This window comes from Pogoniulus pusillus, chromosome 2 (assembly GCF_015220805.1).
Source record: "Pogoniulus pusillus isolate bPogPus1 chromosome 2, bPogPus1.pri, whole genome shotgun sequence".
Lineage (NCBI taxonomy): Eukaryota > Metazoa > Chordata > Aves > Piciformes > Lybiidae > Pogoniulus > Pogoniulus pusillus.
Window position 1 is genome coordinate 28,645,083 of NC_087265.1, and position 19,191 is coordinate 28,664,273.

Below are 19,191 nucleotides of genomic sequence, written 5' to 3' on the forward strand. Positions count from 1 at the left end.
TTGCATGAGAAATGCATAGGTTGTGTTGGACTGGATCACAAAGCTGCTTTCCTCCTTTCTCTTTGTCCTTCAGTCATGGTTAAATAAGAGCCCTTGCAGGTGCCCTGACCCACCAGGGCTTTCACAGAATCATAGAATCATAGAATCAACCAGGTTGGAAGAGACCTCCAAGGTCATCCACTCCAACCTGTCACCCAGCCCTAACCAATCAACTAGACCATGGCACTAAGTGCCTCATCCAGGCTTTTCTTGAAGACCCCCAGGGACGGTGCCTCCACCACCTCCCTGGGCAGCCCATTCCAATGGGAAATCACTCTCTCTGTGAAGAACTTCTTCCTAACATCCAGCCTATACCTACCCTGGCACAACTTGAGACTGTGTCCCCTTGTTCTATTGCTGGTTGCCTGGGAGAAGAGATTGAGCCCCATCTGGCTACAATGCCCCTTCAGGTAGTTGTAGACAGCAATGAGGTCACCCCTGAGCCTCCTCTTCTCCAGGCTAAACAACCCCAGCTCCCTCAACCTCTCCTCATAGGATTTGTGCTCCAGGCCCCTCACCAGCCTAGAAAGAAGAAGGAAAGTTTCAGCACACATCCACATCTATGAAAATTGTGACCTTCAGAGGAAGAAACATTTCCTGGTTTGTGACCTGATGCCACTAGTGTGTTCCCAGCAACTTCTCTGTTGTGGTCCCTTAACAGAAGCAGCATTTTTAAAGATTTAAACAACAGCAAACACTTTTGTCAGGTTGTAGTAGCTTTAATATTTCTCTTATTTCATGTGAGCAATCAGGACTCAAAAACAAAAGCATGGAAGACAAAGAGAGCAAAATGTTCAGATCAGCAAAGAAGGACAGATATCACTCATTGTTTCTAACATTCCATACCTTGTAATCGGTGCTCATAACAAGGTATGAGGCTGTTCAGTCTGGAGAAGAGAAGGCTGTGAGGAGACCTTATTGTGTCCAGTATCTGAAAGGAGGCTATGGAAAAGCTGGTGAGGGACTTTTTAGGATGTCGAGTAGTGATAGGACTTAAGGCAATGGAGCAAAACTAGAAGTGAGTAGATTCAGATCGAATGTTAGGAAGAAGTTCTTCAAGATGCAGATGGTGAGACCCTGGAACAGGTTGCCAAAGGAGGTGGTGAAAGCCCCGTCCATGTCAGTCTTTAAGACCAGGCTGGATGGGACTCTGAGCAACCTGATCTAGTGTCAGGTGTCCCTGCACATGGGAGGGGAATTGAAACTGGATGATCCTTGAGGTCCCTTCCAGCCCTGACAATTCTGTGATTCTGTTGTGCCAGTTTGAAGCTAGCTAGAATGTTTTGGTGAGAAGAACTAGATTACAGACTGTGAAAGAGAAACAAGGGTGATGTCTGCTTCACTCATAGGCTTGCTGAGATGTAGAAGAACAAGAATTGAAACATAGATAAGCATCTGTGCCTGAGCTGCATTTCTCTCTAGCATCTCTGCCGTCTCTCTAATTAATCCTCTTTGCTTCCTAACCCCCTGGCTGAATCTCCATTCTTACCTGGGACAGGGGTAAGGTTGAGAGGGGTGGGGGAAGGTGGAAGGGTGGTTGGGAGCCCCTCCTGGGGACTCAGGTTTCTGGGAGGGGAGTTGTGTTTCTGTATTACCTTTTACCTTGTATATTTCTGTATGTAACTGTATATACTGTAACTATCTGCTTGTATATTGTGCTAAGCTGTAAATATAAGCTTCATTCAATTTCCAGAGCTGGTTGAGTCTAGTCTGGGTGATTTCCAAAGGGGGGGGGGGGGGGCAGGGAACACCCAAACCGTCACATCTGTGATTCTAGGTACAAGTGCAATAAGCAGTCAAGTAAAGACCTCATCTTCCACGATGAATTCAGGCTGGTTTCTTTTTCCTCCAGGGTCCAGGAAGAAGTCGACATCGCTTCAGACCACTTCCTTAGAGGTAGGTATTGGCCATTGTGTGTTTTAGAAGGGTTAAGAAATCAGTGAACACATTGCTAGGAATGTGACCCAGGCTTTCATGGTGTTTAATATAGACAGAAAATTGGGTTCTAAAAGTGCCTGTGTAGTTTTCATGCCCTGGCCTTGTGCCAGAAGTAAAAGCTGGAATGTTTGACCATAAATGGACATAAATCCCAAATGCAGCAGCAGAGAGTGAGCATCCTGCTGAAAGAAGAAGGGAAAACAGTGAGCGGATTAAAAATGCCTGTTGAGGAGGGAAAAGATATCTGTCTGATACTTCAATGGCATGTGTGCTGGGAAGACTGAACCACCTCCAACAGCACTACTGATGGATAAAACTGTTCTTTTTCTTGAGTGCAGTGAAGGCAAAAACCCCACAACTTGCTATGCAGACTAAAAGCCTTTTGTTAAAGCAGCAAATATAAGGGGGAAAAAAATCTCCAAAATTACCTTTCTCCAAAGTCACTGGTGATTTGAAGAGTGTTTCTGGCTTTATAAGCAGCATAAACCCAAAATGAACATTTCTGATTATGTGGTTCAATTAGGAAAATTAACAGAGCATCACCAGCTTGGAGGGAGTTGAAATAGTGCATGAAGAGCCTCAACAGTGTGTTGTATGCAGAAGGAAGCAATCAAAAAATGCTTGGTTACTGGGGCTTTTTATACCCTATAGTGGTCCCTAGAATTTCATATTTGAGGGAAAAGAGCTTCTTAGCATGCTAGAGAGCTGCAACTATACTGTGTAATCAGCTCAGCAAATTAACCAGGGGTCGAGACATGAGCCCAAAATGGGTGGACTTGTGTTTTACTCCATGTTTTACTGGAGAGATGTAGAAATGTGTTGAAGTGAAGCTTTGTGGCAGTGCTTTCCATGAGACCACTATAGTTTCATAGCATTTTAGTACTTGCATTTCTCAGCCAGCCAGAACAAAATGCAGCTACTCCAATAAAATTAACAACCAACTTCATTAACCAACTGTCTTTGTGGACATGGCAGTTCAGGACATGGTTTAATGGCCATGCTGGTGTTAGGTGGACTGTTGGACTTCATGATCTTAGAGGGCTTTCCCAACTGAAATGATTCTATGATTTTAACCTAAAAACTGTTTGTGTTCATGTTGGTACTTGCCAAGGAGCAGATTGCTCTGTCCTGGGATAAGGGATTGACTTCACAAAGTCACAAATGGCAGGGGGTTGGAGGGGACCCTCGAAGGTCATTTTGTCCAACCCCTCTACACTCAGCAGACACCTCCAACTAGATCAGGCTGCCCAAGGCTACAGTCTCCACCTTTCTGTGTCCATGCTTGGTCCTTTCCATAACACTGACTGCCTGGTGATGTCTGCCAAGCCAGATCCCACATGCAGTTCCTCCAGCAAGTCTCACTGCTTGGCACTTCTCACCTTCAGCTTTCTTTATCCTACAGATTTTCTTTGATACCCAGACATTGCCTAGTGTGTGGTCATTCCAAATCAGACATTGCACAAGAAACTGTCTCCCTTACCTACTCTAAGAGCTTTCTAAATGTACTTAGCTATCCCACTCACCCTTATCAGAGAATCAGAACCACCTTGGTTGGCAGAGATCTTTAAGATGGGGTTGTTTAGCCTGGAGAAAAGGAGGCTGAGAGACCTTCTTTTCTGGAGAAGAGAAGTTGGAGTACAAGAGTTGCGAGGAGCAGCTGAGGGAGCTGGGGTTGATCAGCCTGGAGAAGAGGAGGCTTAGGGGAGACCTTGTAACTCTCTACAACTACCTGAAAGCCAGCTGGGGGTTGTTTTCCTCTCCCAGGAAACCAGTGACAGGAGGACACAGTCTTAAGCTGTACCAGGGCAGGTTTAGGCTGGATATTAGGAAGAAATTCTCCACAGAAAGAGTGATTGGCATTGGAATGGGCTGCCCAGGGAGGTGGTGGAGTCTCCATCCCTGGGGGTGTTTGAGTAGCATGCAGACCTCACACTTAGGGACATGGTTTAGTGTTGAGCCTTCAGTGCTGGGTCAGGAGTTGGACTGGATGATCTTTGAGGTCTCTTCCAACCAGATATATTCTGTGATTCTATTAATCATTTTGTTATGGAAATATGCAGCTGAAGTAGAGCCAGTCTGTCAATAAAAAGGTTCTTCTGGGAATGTGAGCATCCCCCAGCAAAGGCAGGGTATTTGTTTCACTGATATCAGCTTGTTTTCTGTTCAATCTGGTTTGTGTTGTTCAAAGAAAAAGGGATAAGAAACATCTGGGGGAAAAGCACATCTCAGGGCTAACTTCAGGTGTTAAAGCTGCAGGTTTCTCCTGAAAGTCAGCTTCAAAATGACACCTGGTAAGTTCTGGCAGTGAACTTTGGTTTTATTTCCATGGGCTGAGGGAAGCCCTGAACCTGCAATTCTTTCTAACCATCAACCCTTTAGGTTCCATCACATTGTTATGTTAAACCATGTCGGAAAGACAACACGTTGGGGAGGGCATAAGTCAGCTTCAAGTCCCTATTTCTCATTCCAGTGACAGCATTGCAGTTTTCCAGTCTGAGAGATGCTTTTCATAGATCTGTAGAATCCCACTGTGGTAAGGATTGGAAGGAATCTCCAGAGAGCACCAAGTTCAAGCAGCCTGCACAAGCAGGTTCATCGAGGACAGATCACACAGGAATGGGTTTGGAAGGATTTTGAAAGTCTCCAGAGGAGAAGGCTCCACAATCTCTCTGGGCAGCCTGGTCCAGTGCTACAGCATGCTCACAGCAAAGACATTTTTCTTCATGTTGAGGTCAAACTTTCTGTGTTCCAGTTAGTGTCCATTGCTCTTTGTCCTGTCAAAGAGCACTACTGAAAAGAAATTGTCTTTTTTTTCTTGACCTTCACCCTTCAGGTATTTGTAAACATGAAAAAGATCCACTTTCAGACTAATCAGCCCCATGTTTCTCGTCCTTTCCTCATCAGACAGACGTTCCAGTTCCTTAATCATTCTCACAGCCTCCATTGGACTCTTTCTAGTATTTCCCTGTCCCTCTTGAGCTGGAGCCCAAAACTGGACTTCTAGTAAACTTTTATTTGATAAAAGTTAGTTTTAGAGGTCACATTTCAAGCCTTGCTTGGAAAATTTACACATTAAAGCAGGTCATGCTCAGAAAAGCTTAATGAAGAAACTCACAGACAACTTCTTACTCAATATATAACTTGGTACAGGGCAATTATTTCTACTTAAATGTAGGAAATTACTTTTCCTCTACTTCAGACATCATTTTTGTTATGATGGTTTTTGTCACATAACTCCTGTGTTGCTCCTGAGCACACTGTTTCTTCTCCACTGCCTTCTTTAATAGCCACCCAGTGGGAATGTGGAACACTCTGATTATTTTCTCTGCATCTGGTCAAACTGGGCCTAAAAAAACAAAATTATTGAAATACTTTTAGGGTTTTTTGTTTGTTTGTTTGATTGCTTGGAGTTTTTTTTTTAATCCAGCTTGACAGCTATCTGTAAGAGGAATGTGACTTTTATTACCTCGTACCTTATTCATAGTGGTCAGGTCTCTTATGTGAACAAGCTGTTGCCCATGGATTCCTCTCAAAACTTCCAGTTGCTCCTCACCATCTGGATGGCGAGGCTGGCTTGTTAGTCAGGAGGCAAAAGCCTTTGGTATGCAATAACTAGCCTCTTGGAGAACAAACTGGCAGTGTCCTGGTTAAAGGCACAATTCATTTTAACCTAAGTTGACTCTCACTAGAGCGGCATTAGACTTGATAATCTTCAAGGTCTGTTCTGACTGAAATGATTCTGTGGTTCTATAACTGACTCAAATGCTCTCAGGAGCACACAGAATAACACATGTCTGCAGAAGGAAAGCTTCACAGAATCCTGGCATGGTGGTGGTTGGCAGGAACCTCTGGGCATCATCTAGTGCAGCCCCCCTGCTAAAGCAGGGTCGCCCACAGCACGTTGACCAGAAGCACAGTGTCCAGGTGGGTTTCAAAGTCTCCAAAGAAGGATATTCCACAGCCTGCTCCAGGGCTCCAGCACCCTTGCAGCAGATTGTTTTTCTGCTTGTTTAGGTGGAACTTTCTGGGTTTCACTTTGTGCCTGTTGCCCCTTGTCCTATCACTGAGCACCACTGAAAATAGGCCAACCTCATCCTCTTGCTTCGTTGCTCTTTAGCTTTTGCTGAGCCTTGAGAAGATCCTCTCTCAGGCTGCTCTTCTCTAGGCTAAACAGCCCCAGGTCTCTCAGCCTTTCCTCCTCACAGATGTGCTCCAGACCCCTCAGCACCTTTGTAGTCTCCGGATTCTCTCCAGTAGTTCCTCATCCCTCTTGAACTAGTAAACACAGAGTGGCCTCAGTACTCCAGATGTGGCCTCAGTACTCCAGATGTGGCCTCACTATGCACATTTCTTTCCACCACGTGGAAATAAGAAATGCCAATGGGAAGGAGCAAGGCTTGAGAGGAGATGAGAAAGAGGAGCACAAGTCTGTATAATGTGCATGCTGTAGGAATGCAATAGAGAGATTCTTGACCAAAGGCTTAAATTCAGTGGTCCAAAGCCAATAAATCTTATCCACAGGGTTAGCAGAAATGTCTTCCCAGTGAGAAATAATTGACTCTGCCTCAGGGTAAAAGCTAGAAAACCTTTTCATCCTACACACAGCTGCAACCCAGGACTCTGGTGAGTCTTCTGTCACAATTCAGCTGAAGACTTTGATGTATCTTCCCATGCTCTAACCTCTGTCCTAATGAATTAATAATTAAAACATTTATAATGGGAATACTGAGTTAATTATGAGGCTACCAGAAGGATGAGGAAGAGTCTGATTAGAATAATCTCAGAAACAGTCACTGACATTTAATATGTGGTGTTCAGGCCCTGTGTGTTCCTTCTTTTCTTCCGTCAGAGGTTACTGTGCTTATATAATCAGGTCACAGCTCTTAAAGATAGTCCTGGGGAAAGCAATCTGAGCTCACCAGGAGGGATCTGGGTCATTGCATCTAAGTTACTACAGTCCTCTAACTGTGAGCATGGCTCAGCCTGATGTCAGTGACCAACCAGATAGTAAGAAGTGTGCCACACCAGAAAGTGCCATGTCTGCACGGGTTTTGAACAGCCCCAGGGATGGTGACTCCACCACCTTCCTGGGCATTCTGTTTCAATGCCTGAACAGTCTTTCAGCGAAGAGGTTTCTCCTAATATTCAACCTAAACCTCCTCTGGTGCAACTTGAGGTATCCCATGGCTAGTTACTTGGGAGAAGAGACCAACAGGCACCTCACTCCAGCCTCCTCTCAGGAAGTTGTAGGGAGCCATGAGGTGTCCCCTCAGATTTCTCCAAACAAATCAACCCCAGTTCCCTCAGCTGCTCTTCGTCAGACTTGTTCTTCATACTCTTCATCAGTTTTGTTGCCCTTCTCTGACCTTGCTCCATGTCTTCACCTTGAAGTGAAGCTGCCAAAGCTGCACCCAGTATTCAAGATCCAGTCTTACTAGTGCTTGGGCAGGCATCAAGGAACCATCCATTGTCTCAGGTTGGTCTTTTTTAGGTGATGGTCAGTCTTCAGAAACCATCCAGTGTCACAGATTGGTCCCTTTTACTTGTCCTAAGTCCTTTCAGCCTGCTGAGCCTTACCTCCACATCTCTAACTCCTCATCAACCAGAAACTAAGGCAATTAGGTGTTATTGTAGTAAGTGAGTCTACTGAAAACTTCTGAAGGTTCCATGATAGCTTGTGTGGCTCTATGATTTTGCAGGTTGACCTCCTTGCCATAAGAAAGCTCACACATCATGCAGTAAGATTTGCCCTGTTTCTCTGATGTGAAAAGCAACTCTGTACACAACTAATCCTGCCCAAAATACAGATGTCTGGGGAAACAGATAAAACAGACCTAATATTTCAAGGCAGAATAACTCACCTTTTGATTACTATCATTATTAATTTTTCATAGCTTGGAACTGGGGAGTCATTTTCAGTGGGAGCTTTTTGCCTGCTGTTGCTTGGCATTGTTAGCTCTCGAGCTGACACACGGTTTACATAGCGCTGGATGCAAGAATTAGACTGATAACCCTCTCCAGAAAAAAAAAAATATGAGATCAGTGACTTAGACACAAGGTTAATTTTATCTAAAAATATATTTAATATGTATTTTTAATAGATATTTAAATTTATATATATAATTTAATATATATATGTAAAAATAGAATTTATCACAGTATCACAGTATTATCAGGATTGGAAGAGACCTCACATCATCAAGTCCAACCCTTTACCACAGAGCTCAAGGCTAGACCATGGCACCAAGTGCCACGTCCAACCTTGCCTTGAACAGCTCCAGGGACGGCGACTCCACCACCTCCCCGGGCAGCCCATTCCAGTGTCCAATGACTCTCTCAGTGAAGAAATTTCTCCTCATCTCCAGCCTAAATCTCCCCTGGCACAGCCTGAGGCTGTGTCCTCTCGTTCCGGTGCTGGCCACCTGAGAGAAGAGAGCAACCTCCCCCTGGCCACAACCACCCCTCAGGTAGTTGTAGACAGCAATGAGGTCACCCCTGAGCCTCCTCTTCTCCAGGCTAAACAATCCCAGCTCCCTCAGCCTCTCCTCGTAGGGCTGTGCTCGAGGCCTCTCCCCAGCCTCGTCGCCCTTCTCTGGACACGCTCAAGCATCTCAATGTCCTTCCTAAACTGGGGGGCCCAGAACTGAACACAGTACTCAAGGTGTGGTCTAACCAGTGCAGAGTACAGGGGCAGAATGACCTCCCTGCTCCTGCTGGCCACACCATTCCTGATGCAGGCCAGGATGCCACTGGCTCTCTTGGCCACCTGGGCACACTGCTGGCTCATAGATGGGCAACAAAGCTGGTGAGGGGCCTGGAACACAAACCCTATGAGGAGAGGCTGAAGGAGCTGGACTTGTTTAGCCTGGAGAAGAGGAGGCTCAGGGGCAGACCTCATTGCTGTCTACAACTACCTGAAGAGATCTTGTAGCCAGGTGGGATTTGGCCTCTTCTCCCAGGCAACCAGCAACAGAACAAGGGGACAGAGTCTCAAGTTGTGCCAGGGAAAGTATTGGCTGGATGTTAGGAGGAAGTTCTGCGCAGAGAGAGTGATTTGGCATTGGAATGGGCTGCCCAGGGAGGTGGTGGAGGCACCTGGAGGTGTTCAAGAAAAGCCTGGATGAGGCTCTCAGTGCCATGGTCTAGTTGACTGGCTACGGCTGGGTGCTAGGTTGGACTGGATGCTCTTGGAGGTTTCTTCCAACCTGATTGGTTCTATGATTCTATGATTCTATTTTTAAAAGTTAATGTCTTTTCATATTTATATGTATATAACCTAGCTATAATTTTATGTACTACTTTTAACCTTACAGTCTTATGTCTCCTTTTTTTGTTACTGTTTTGGTATTTTATTAATCAATATTCATTTTCCAGTGGGGCATTAGAAAAGCTCTGTTACACAATTAAATCAGCATGTTGGGGTAGAAATGCATAAAATATTAACTGTGCATTTTTTAAGGCAACCATAAACTGCATAAACAAACCCAAGAAGCTGTAGCATGTGGAACAAGGCAGTCAGGAATGTTTCCTTATCTTGCTATTTCATAGAATGTTTCTCTAGCATTAGAAATCCTTCTTCATTATGGAGGGGTCAGCTGGATTAAGCAAAGTTGGGTGACATAAATTCTCTTCAAGCTCGCAGGCTGAACTGGTTATAATGTATCAGTCTGGGAGAAATAATAGTCCTGATAATTGAATTTACTTCATTTCTTCTTTGGAAAAAAAAAAAAAAAGACAGATGAATAGCTAGATATGGGAGGGGGGATTTGTAATTCTGCTTTGATTCAGTCCTCCGCTTACAAAAAAATGTCTTGGTGTGCTAGTTTGAAGCTAGCCAGAATGTTTTGGTGAGAAGGATTAGATCACAGGCTGTGAAAGAGAAACAAATGGTGATGTCTGCTTCACTCATAGGCTTGCTGAGATGTATAAGAGCAAGAATCAAAACATAGATATTTGCACATTGGGCACTGCCTGAGCACTGAGCATTTCTCTCTAACCTCACCCTCCACCTCTCTGATTAATCCATTTGCTTCCTAACCCCCCTGGCCGACCTCCATTCTTCCTGGGGGCACAAGGCAACGTCTAGGGTAAGGTAGAGGGGTGGGAGAAGGTGGAAGGGTGGTTGGGAGCCCCTCCTGGGGACTCAGGTTTCTGGGAGGGGAGTTGTGTTTCTGTACTACCTTTTACCTTGTCTATTTCTGTCTATAACTGTATATACTGTAACTATCTGCTTGTGTACTGTGCTAGCTGTAAATATAAGCTTCATTCCAATTTCCAGAGCTGGCTGAGTGTAGTCTGGGTGATTTCCAAAGGGGGGGGAGGGAGGGGCGTGGCAGGTGACACCCAAACCATCACAGGCATAAAGTAAGAGGCAGCAACAGGAAAGACTTAGAGAGAGACACTTCAGAAGAGCTAGGTACATGGCGGGTGAACCCGAAGATGCACACCTCAGTTACCACAGGCTAGCAAACTCAACCTGAAGAGTGGAGTGGAACCATTTTGCAGGCAGACATCAGGTCTACTATATAGTTTTTCATATCACATATGAGCTAAGAAAAAAAAACCCTGTGTAGTGGGGGTTGCAGAGCAGGTTTGTTTGCTGGGGTTTATGTTTGTGTTTGACTTTATTTGCTATAAAGACATATTTATGAATACATATTGTTAAATATAATCCTGCCATTTTGTGCAAGATGTTCCTTCCAACCCTTCAGACTCCTAAAAGCTTCACAGAGTCTGTTTTTAGCAAATGTACACATAGAAAATCAGCTCTTTTCCCACAAGTTCATTGTCAATTTTCATTCTTTAAATGCTCTGAGAGGAAAGGAGTCGATGGCAGGCCACTCTGCAGTGCCATCAAACCCACAGTTTGTTAAACATGCTCTAGAACAAGTGAGCTGGGTCACACAAAGCAGAACTGGCAAAAGTGCCACTAGAAATTTTATATCCAGCTTTAGACTGAAGCAAATTTAAATGCCTGAGCGAGAAACGTCTGCATAAGAGGATTTGGAGGAAATGCTGACAGGTCTCTCTCTGCAGTGATGCTACCAGGTGCTGGCATAATTAGTTCTTTGGAAGCAAAGAACTGTACATTTCTGCAGGCAGAGTAAAACCTGGTCTGCAAACCAGGTCTGTTCATTTGAGACAGAGCATTCTCAAGTCCAACTGTCAACCCAACACCACCATGCCTCATAAACCACCTCCTGAAGTGCCATGTCCACACATTTTTTTAACACCTCCAGGGAGGGGGCATCCATAACCTCCCTGGGCAGCCTGTTCCAGTGTCTCACCACCATCACTGGAATGAATTTCTTCCTAATCTCCAATCTGAATCTGCCCTCATCAAGCTTCAGTTCAGCTTCAGTCCATTCCCTCTCATTCTGTAACTACAAGCCCTTGTAAAAAGTCTCTTCCTGGCTTTCTTGTAGGCTCCCTTTAGGCACTGGAAAGCTGCTTTAAGGTCTCCCTGGAACCTTCTTTTCTCCAGGCTGGATATCCCCAACTCTCTCAGCCTGTCCCCTATAGGGGAGGTGTTCTAATCTCTTTTCATAGAGTTGTAGAGAGCAATGAGGTCATCCTCAGCCTCCTTTTCTCCAGATAAAAAATTCCAGTTGCCTCATCTGCTTCTCATAAGGACTTGTCTGTAGACCCTTCACCAGACAAATATATAGAATCATAGAATCAACCAGGTTGGAAGAGACCTCCAAGATCATCCAGTCCAACCTACCACCCAGCCCTATCCAGTCAACTAGACCATGGCACTAAGAGCCTCATCCAGTCTTTTCTTGAAGACCCCCAGGGACGGTGCCTCCACCACCTCCCTGGGCAGCCCATTCCAATGCCAATCACTCTCTCTGTGAAGAACTTCTTCCTAACATCCAGCCTGTACTTTCCCCGGCACAACTTGAGGCTGTGTCCCCTTGTTCTGTTGCTGGTTGCCTGGCAGAAGAGACCAACCCCCCCCAGCTACAGCCTCCCTTCAGGTAGTTGTAGACAGCAATGAGATCTGCCCCTGAGCCTCCTCTTCTCCAGGCTAAACAATCCCAGCTCCTTCAGCCTCTCTTCCATAGGGTTTGTGTTCCAGGCCCCTCACCAGCTTTGTCGCCCTTCTTTGGACACATTCCAGCACCTCAGCATCTCTCTTGAATTGAGTGGCCCAAAACTGAGCACAGTATATGGGTTCCCTTTGTCAGCAGAAAGGGTCAGGGGGTAGAAAGAGTTTTGCATTTGCAGTTCATTTATGATGTAATCTATGAAATTAACACTTCAACTGGCAAACTGCTGAGAAAAAAATGTTTTTTCACTCAGCAATGCAGCTGTGCAGCTGACAGTGTTGAAGGCAGTAAGGAAATCGTCCCTTTTGCCTTTTAAATGTTAGAGAGAAGTAGATGTCGCAGGAAAAGAGTCCAGCACTGGAAAAGAAGGCATAAACATAGGAAGCAAGAGTAGAATGTATGTTTTAACTTGGAGATCCAGTAATACTTGATAAGAAAATGTAATTCAGTATCACATAAATAACTCAGACTTTTCCATTCCAGCAAGAAATGGGATTTTAGCCTTCTTATTCCAGGCCCTGCTAGTCTTATTCTCTTCACAAGCTGAACATGAACTGATCTAGTAGTGAAACACACACATAACTATTTTTGACACCTTGGGGTGTTTTAAGAGGATGAATTTGTACTATTCATCATCGAGGCCCAAAAATTTAGACAGACATTCTCTTTTTTGACTTAGTAAGGAATACAAAGGTCCATATGTAACTCTGTTGAAGAGGGAAAATAAGTCTGGTAGAGTTAAACTGTTGCTGTGGTTTAAGAGCTTTCTCTCCCACACTTGAAATCATCAGGCTAACTCAGATGGCTTGGAAGGTAAGATTGTGCTAGTTAGAAGCAAGCTGGAATGTTTTGGTAAAAGAACTTGATAACGGGCAGTGAAATGAAAAACAATTGTGTCTACTTCTCTCACAGTCACACTGAGAGCTCTGGGAAGAAGAAAGACTTTTTCTCCATTTTGTCCTTCACTTCTGCCTTTGCCTTCAGACCTGGTCACATCTCATTTATCTTGCTCCCACTAACCTTGCTCCCTAACCTCTTGGCCTCACCTCTCTTCTTCCTGGGAACTGGGGTAAGGTTGAGAAGGCCGGGGGAGGTGTTGGGGTGGTTTGAGAGCCCCTCCTGGAGACTCAGGTTTCTGGGGGGGGGAGTTGTGCTTTTGTATTGTTTATCCTTTGTATATTTCTGTATATAATTGTATATAACTGTATATATTGTAAATAGCTGCTTGTAAATTCTGCTAGCTGTAAATAAATTGCTTCATCTATATTCCCAGGGTCTGTCTGAGTTAGCTGGGGCAAATACAAAGTGTGGGGGGGTGGGTAAGAGCCCAAACCATCACAAAGATGAAGCTACATTTACAGCATAGCACGAGTATACAAGCATATGTACACAATATTTACAGATATTTGCAGTTACATACAAGTCAGTAGCAATACAGTAACTCAGAATGCCTCCTGAACAGCGAGACTGCCCAGGGGGCTCACTGTTGCTGAAGTAGCTGCTTGTATGCTTGCTCGCCGCAGGAACCGTGTCAAGGCCCTGCCACGCAGGACTCCAGGCAATCCAGCGTGAGTTATGCCAGAGCTGTTTATTGAACATTTGGCTTGCAATATATCCCCTCAGGCCACAAGGCTCATGCCTACATATTAGCATAATTAGTCAAGGACAACCCACTCCATCAGCATAAACCACGCCTTGTTTCCTCATTAAGGAGGTGTCTGTTCTCTATCCCTTCTGAGATCAGGTAGCCAGCAGCTGGTGGGGACCAAGGTCAGGATCCATCTGTTGTTATTCTTCTTCGCTCCGTTCCCATAGCCCTTCTGCACTTTGCATTCCCACAGCTCACATCTAACCCCCCACCACCACCTTCGACCCCCTTTATGTCAGAAATAACCAAATAAGCCCTCATAAAGCTTACATGATTAATTGCAGAGAAGCAGAGGTGAGATATCAGAGCCAATAAGGGGTTAGAAGGAAATGGTTCGATCGAGTTACGCAGGTCCAGGAAGAGGAGTGAGCAGGGCAAAGCAGCAAGGCGCAGACAGTCACTCTGTTTATGCTGTGACTTTTTACCCCTCTCAGCAGAACCAGTGAGTGATATTCACAATGAATGATTTTCCCTGCGAGGGTGACAGAGGACTGGAACAGGCTGCTCAGGGAGGTTGTGGAGTCTCCCCTCTCTGGAGATTCAAGAACTGCCTGGATGCATTCCTGTGTGATCTGCTCTGTCAGGGGGGCTGGACCAGATGATCTTTCAAGGTCCCTTCCAGCCCCTGACATTCTATGGTTCTACATACACATCACCATTATGTTGTTTTCACAGGCAATGATCTATTTTCTCTCATTAAAATATTCCAATTAGCTTGAAAACAACACAACTGTGCTAAAAAACAGTGACGAGAGAATTTGGTACTCAGGACAACAAAAGTGTCTTTTACAGCCAGGAGACTGTGCTTCACTTAGCCATTGGCAGCCACAGTACCCCACAGAAAATCAAGGGAAAACTCACTTTAGGTAATCCCAGTGAAGAGATTAGAGAAATTGTAAAAGATACTGGAAGAAAAAAAAAAAAGCTGAATTTGGTGGTTAGGCAACAGCTGCAGCTACGGAAATCTGTGTCTCATTTTAATGGTTGTACATTGCCCTCCGTGAATGACACCATTAAATGTATGTCACTGCAGTAAAAGCTTTCTCTTTGTCTTACTAAAAATGGTTTCCTCTAAACTATAAGTAACACCCTCAAGGACCTTTTGTGTTCAACAATAACAAAACCTAAACAAAGTTATAATGTCCCATAGGGCAAAGCATGATCCAGGCTGCTTCAAGGCTGCTGTGCTAGTTAGGAACTTAAATTCTTAAAGCTGCAGATGTTGAAAGACCTCTCGGCTGTGAACTTGTGGTCACAGTTACCTTCAGGTATCTCACCTGAGAGCGGCTGGTACCTTCTGAGAACCCATTGGAAATGCAGCTATGTCAAAGATGTATTGCTGACACCAGGGAATAACAGCAGTTTCTCACTGTGAGTGTTCTGGTAGTAACAAACAGAAAAGTACTGTTGGCATCCATTGCCCTCCATGCTGAGCTGGAACAGAAGGTACAACACGAACTGAGAAGCTGGCAGTGATCAACTGACAACCTCAACAGAGAGAAAAGTGTGAAGATGAAGCCAATAGTGATCAGACACTCCCATTCCAGAGGCAGTTGTCCTGATGTAGAAGTAGCATCTTTCTGTCTTTATGCACATGAAATAGCAGCAGATTTATCACTGGATGGAGTGGAAAGTGACCCACAGGCTGTCTCTGATCATGGGACTGTCACACTGTGGAGTCCCCTTGCACGCATACAACCAGTCACTCTATTTCCTCCTTTCTCAGTTCTCACCCCTGATTGTGGGCTGCAAGTCAGCCCTGCCTTCTTAATCTGAAGTCAACTACCTACACCTGCTGTCAATGACCAAAACCTCTCCCATGTGCCTCAGCTGTGGGACTTCACAAGTCTCGCCCAAAGCTTCTAAAGCCTCCTCTCTCACAGTACTTTCTGGAAGAGCCAAGAGCTGGTGTGGACTTACCTGTGCTCCCGAGTTCCCTGGATTTTTGCAGTCTGAAAGAGCGTTTGGTGCCTTCTAAAGGTAGTGTTACACAATTATTCTAGGGGTTCCTGGTTCTGAGTTTCATGCTGCTGTTTGGTGAATGAGTGCTTCTGTAGAATGTTGTTGAAAAAGCAGTGTGAGAGCTGGTTTGGGTTCTAAGAAAAGTGTGAGATTTATTATCCTTGTTCAATTGCTTTTATGTTTAATTGTGAAGCAGAAAGGTTTTCTGGTATGATTGTGAGCACTGAAGTCAAGACCTGATCCAACCTGGTAGTAAACTAAAAGAACAGCAGAGATGGTAACATAGAATATCGTTCTGTTTATCTCAGAATGGCCTTTAATGGTAATTCCCAGTCTGCCTCACATGTGCTGCTTCTTCCCTTACTTCTGTGACTATGTTCCACCTCGCTCAGGGTCAATTGTTAGAAGTAAATCTGCATTACAGAGCTGTAAATTTTAAATGCAGAGCATGTGAGAGAAGCTCCTATGGTCACTAGCACTGATTGGGCTCTGGGGAAGGAGAAGATCAGGGGAGGGCTCTTGCAGTTACCTTTTACTCAGCTTTGAAGGTGAAAAAGAGGTATGAATTTGAGAGTTAAAGGGGGTGATAGGGTCTTCAAAGTCTGTTTCTGGCGCTCAGAGGATGTGGAGCTGCTGAAGCAGTGCCAGAGGAAGGCCCCAAAAATTATCAGAGGGCTGGAACACCTCCACTGTGAGGACAGGCTGAGAGAGTTGGGGCTGGAGAAGCAAAGGTTTCAGGGAGACCTTAGATCAGCCTTTTAGTACTTGAAAGGGAGCTGCAAGAAAGCAGGAAGGGACTTTTGACAAGAGCTTGTAGTGATAGCATGACAGAGAATGGATTGAAGCTTGGGGGGGGCAGTTTTAGACTGGAGATTAGGGAGAAATTCTTTCCAGCGATGGTGGTGAGATACTGGGACAGGTTGCCCAGGGATGTCATGGATTACCCCTCCCTGGAGGTGTTCCAGAACAGGGTGAATAAATCCTTGAGTATCCTGATCTAGTGGAAGGTGTCCCTGCCCATGGCACGGGGCTTAGAACTTGATGATTTTTCATGTCCATTCCCTGTACTCTGCACTGGTTAGACCACACCTTGAGTACTGTGTTCAGTTCTGGGCCCCCCAGTTTAGGAGGGACATTGAGATGCTTGAGCGTGTCCAGAGAAGGGCGACGAGGCTGGTGAGAGGCCTTGAGCACAGCCCTACGAGGAGAGGCTGAGGGAGCTGGGGTTGTTTAGCCTGGAGAAGAGGAGGCTCAGGGGTGACCTTATTGCTGTCTACAACTACCTGAGGGGTGGTTGTGGCCAGGAGGAGGTTGCTCTCTTCTCTCAGGTGGCCAGCACCAGAACGAGAGGACACAGCCTCAGGCTGCGCCAGGGGAGATTTAGGCTGGAGGTGAGGAGAAAGTTCTTCACTGAGAGAGTCATTGGACACTGGAATGGGCTGCCCGGGGAGGTGGTGGAGTCGCCGTCCCTGGAGCTGCTCAAGGCAAGATTGGACGTGGCACTTGGTGCCATGGTCTAGCCTTGAGCTCTGTGCTAAAGGGTTGGACTTGATGATCTGTGAGGTCTCTTCCAACCCTGATGATACTGTGATAACATACTTGCACCTGTGAATGAAATCCAGACCTGTTTGACTCTCTTAACATGTGTTGTGACTTTTAAAGTTTTCTTGCTCTTGTCTGCCTATAAATCACTGGCGTGATGCTGTTGACAGATCCTGTGGCTAAATTGAATAATGAAAGCAGGCGTTTTCTTAAGCTAATTATCTCTGCTGCCCTTGAAATTCAGATTGCATTTCTTCTGGAGTTAAAAAAAATGTGTAAATATGCCTTTTTGGGGGGAGCTCTTTTGTGGTTTTCCATTTGGACAGGTTATTTCCCGTATCGCTACGTAAGCATAAGTTCTGAAGGTGTTCTTTGCGAGGCAAAAGCGAGGGTCACAGTGATTATAGCTAGGGAAATAGGAGGACTAACTTCAGATGTATGTTATGTGCAGGCATGCTGGGAGGCAGCAAGGAGAGCTTGTAAACAAAGCTGCCCATATGTTGCATCTTGAACATTTTAACAAGGAAGTTGATTATTTATTTTCTTCTCCCTCCCTGTCTGACAACATTCACTAAGGGTTTGTGATATCTTTTCCCCTTTTTCCACTGATAAAGCTCTTGCAACTCTGTGTTTTGGTGAAAATACAGAATAAAGGTGCACTGGAGACAGCAGCTCGCACAACAGATGAGCTCCCAGGGGGCTTAGTTTCTTAGGGCTGGCAGATGATAAAGGAAGAAGCTTGTTCTGATGAAAGAATTTGGGGAGTCTGAATGAATAATGACAGCAAAGATGTATAGAAAACCAGGAAAAAAAGTCTGGGTTTTTTTTGCCTGTGGATGAATGTCTTAAAGCTTGTCATCAAGGCAAGGAGTTTGAAACTATGTTAATGATTAAAGTGAAAGGAGACTGTGGGAGGCAGAAGAGGAAGAAAAGGGGAATTCATACAGTCCTGTGGGTGGAGTGGTTTTTTTCTCTCTTTTTGAGAGCTTCATAAAACATCAAGCTGATAAATACAGGGTAAGAACAGAGCAGTTGAAAGGTTCTGGTGGAAAGAAGAAAACATGGTTGGGCATTTACAGAGCATCTGCTAAGCTGGGCTGGAGAGTAGGAGTAAACAGCAAATTTGAAAGGCAAGAGCAACAATCTGTCTTCATTTGGAGCCTACAGCCACATAAAATGGTAACAAGAATTAGGTCCCAGGTATTGAAATGAAAGGAACCATAACTGATGAGAACTGCAGAAACGGTGAAGGCAGCTGAAGGTGGGAGCTAGAAGTAATAAGAAAGGATAGTAGAGGCAGATAATAGACAAGCTAGAAACAAAGGCACAGGAAGAGAAGTTCCATCAAATCCGACCTCCTGTCATTGATTTCATGAATCAGAAAGGGACGTATCTCTTCCTTTTTTACACAGTTTGGCACTAGTAAAACTCCAATAAGCAGCCCCATTTCTTCAGCAGTGCCACAAGGCAGAAAATCAAGCCTAGCTTGACTAATCTGTTTGATTTTCATACCTGTTGTTTTTCTTTGTGGTCTGGGACAACACTCAGAGAGATGTCAAGATTATTGATGTCGAGACTGGATTCAAGTAGGGAACAGTGGTTTTGAGCAGTTTCTGCACTTAATTGTGTAGAAGTCCACACTGCCTCATTTTGATGCTATTCATTTTAATGTTAATTCTGTGTGATCTGACCAATTTATGGTGACTCTGGGGTTTTTTTTAGCTCATTTTCTGTGCTCAGGTTTTCCTGTGCATTGCTCCCCAGGTTCTCTTCTTTCTTGCTTAATGAAACTCTACCAGCTTGTATTGGTGGGTAAACAGAGCTAGATATCATCTTCAACTGTATTGTCTATTCCTAAGTGTAATTTTAACAATTAACCTTTGTGTGCAATGAAAATAAAGCAGAAGTGACATTAAGAGGAAAAAACTGTGCTGTTACTAAACTAGAATTAGTATCTTTGCAGATAACTGCTTTCATCTTTTAAGCCTCCTTATGCTAAAGAGCCAATCT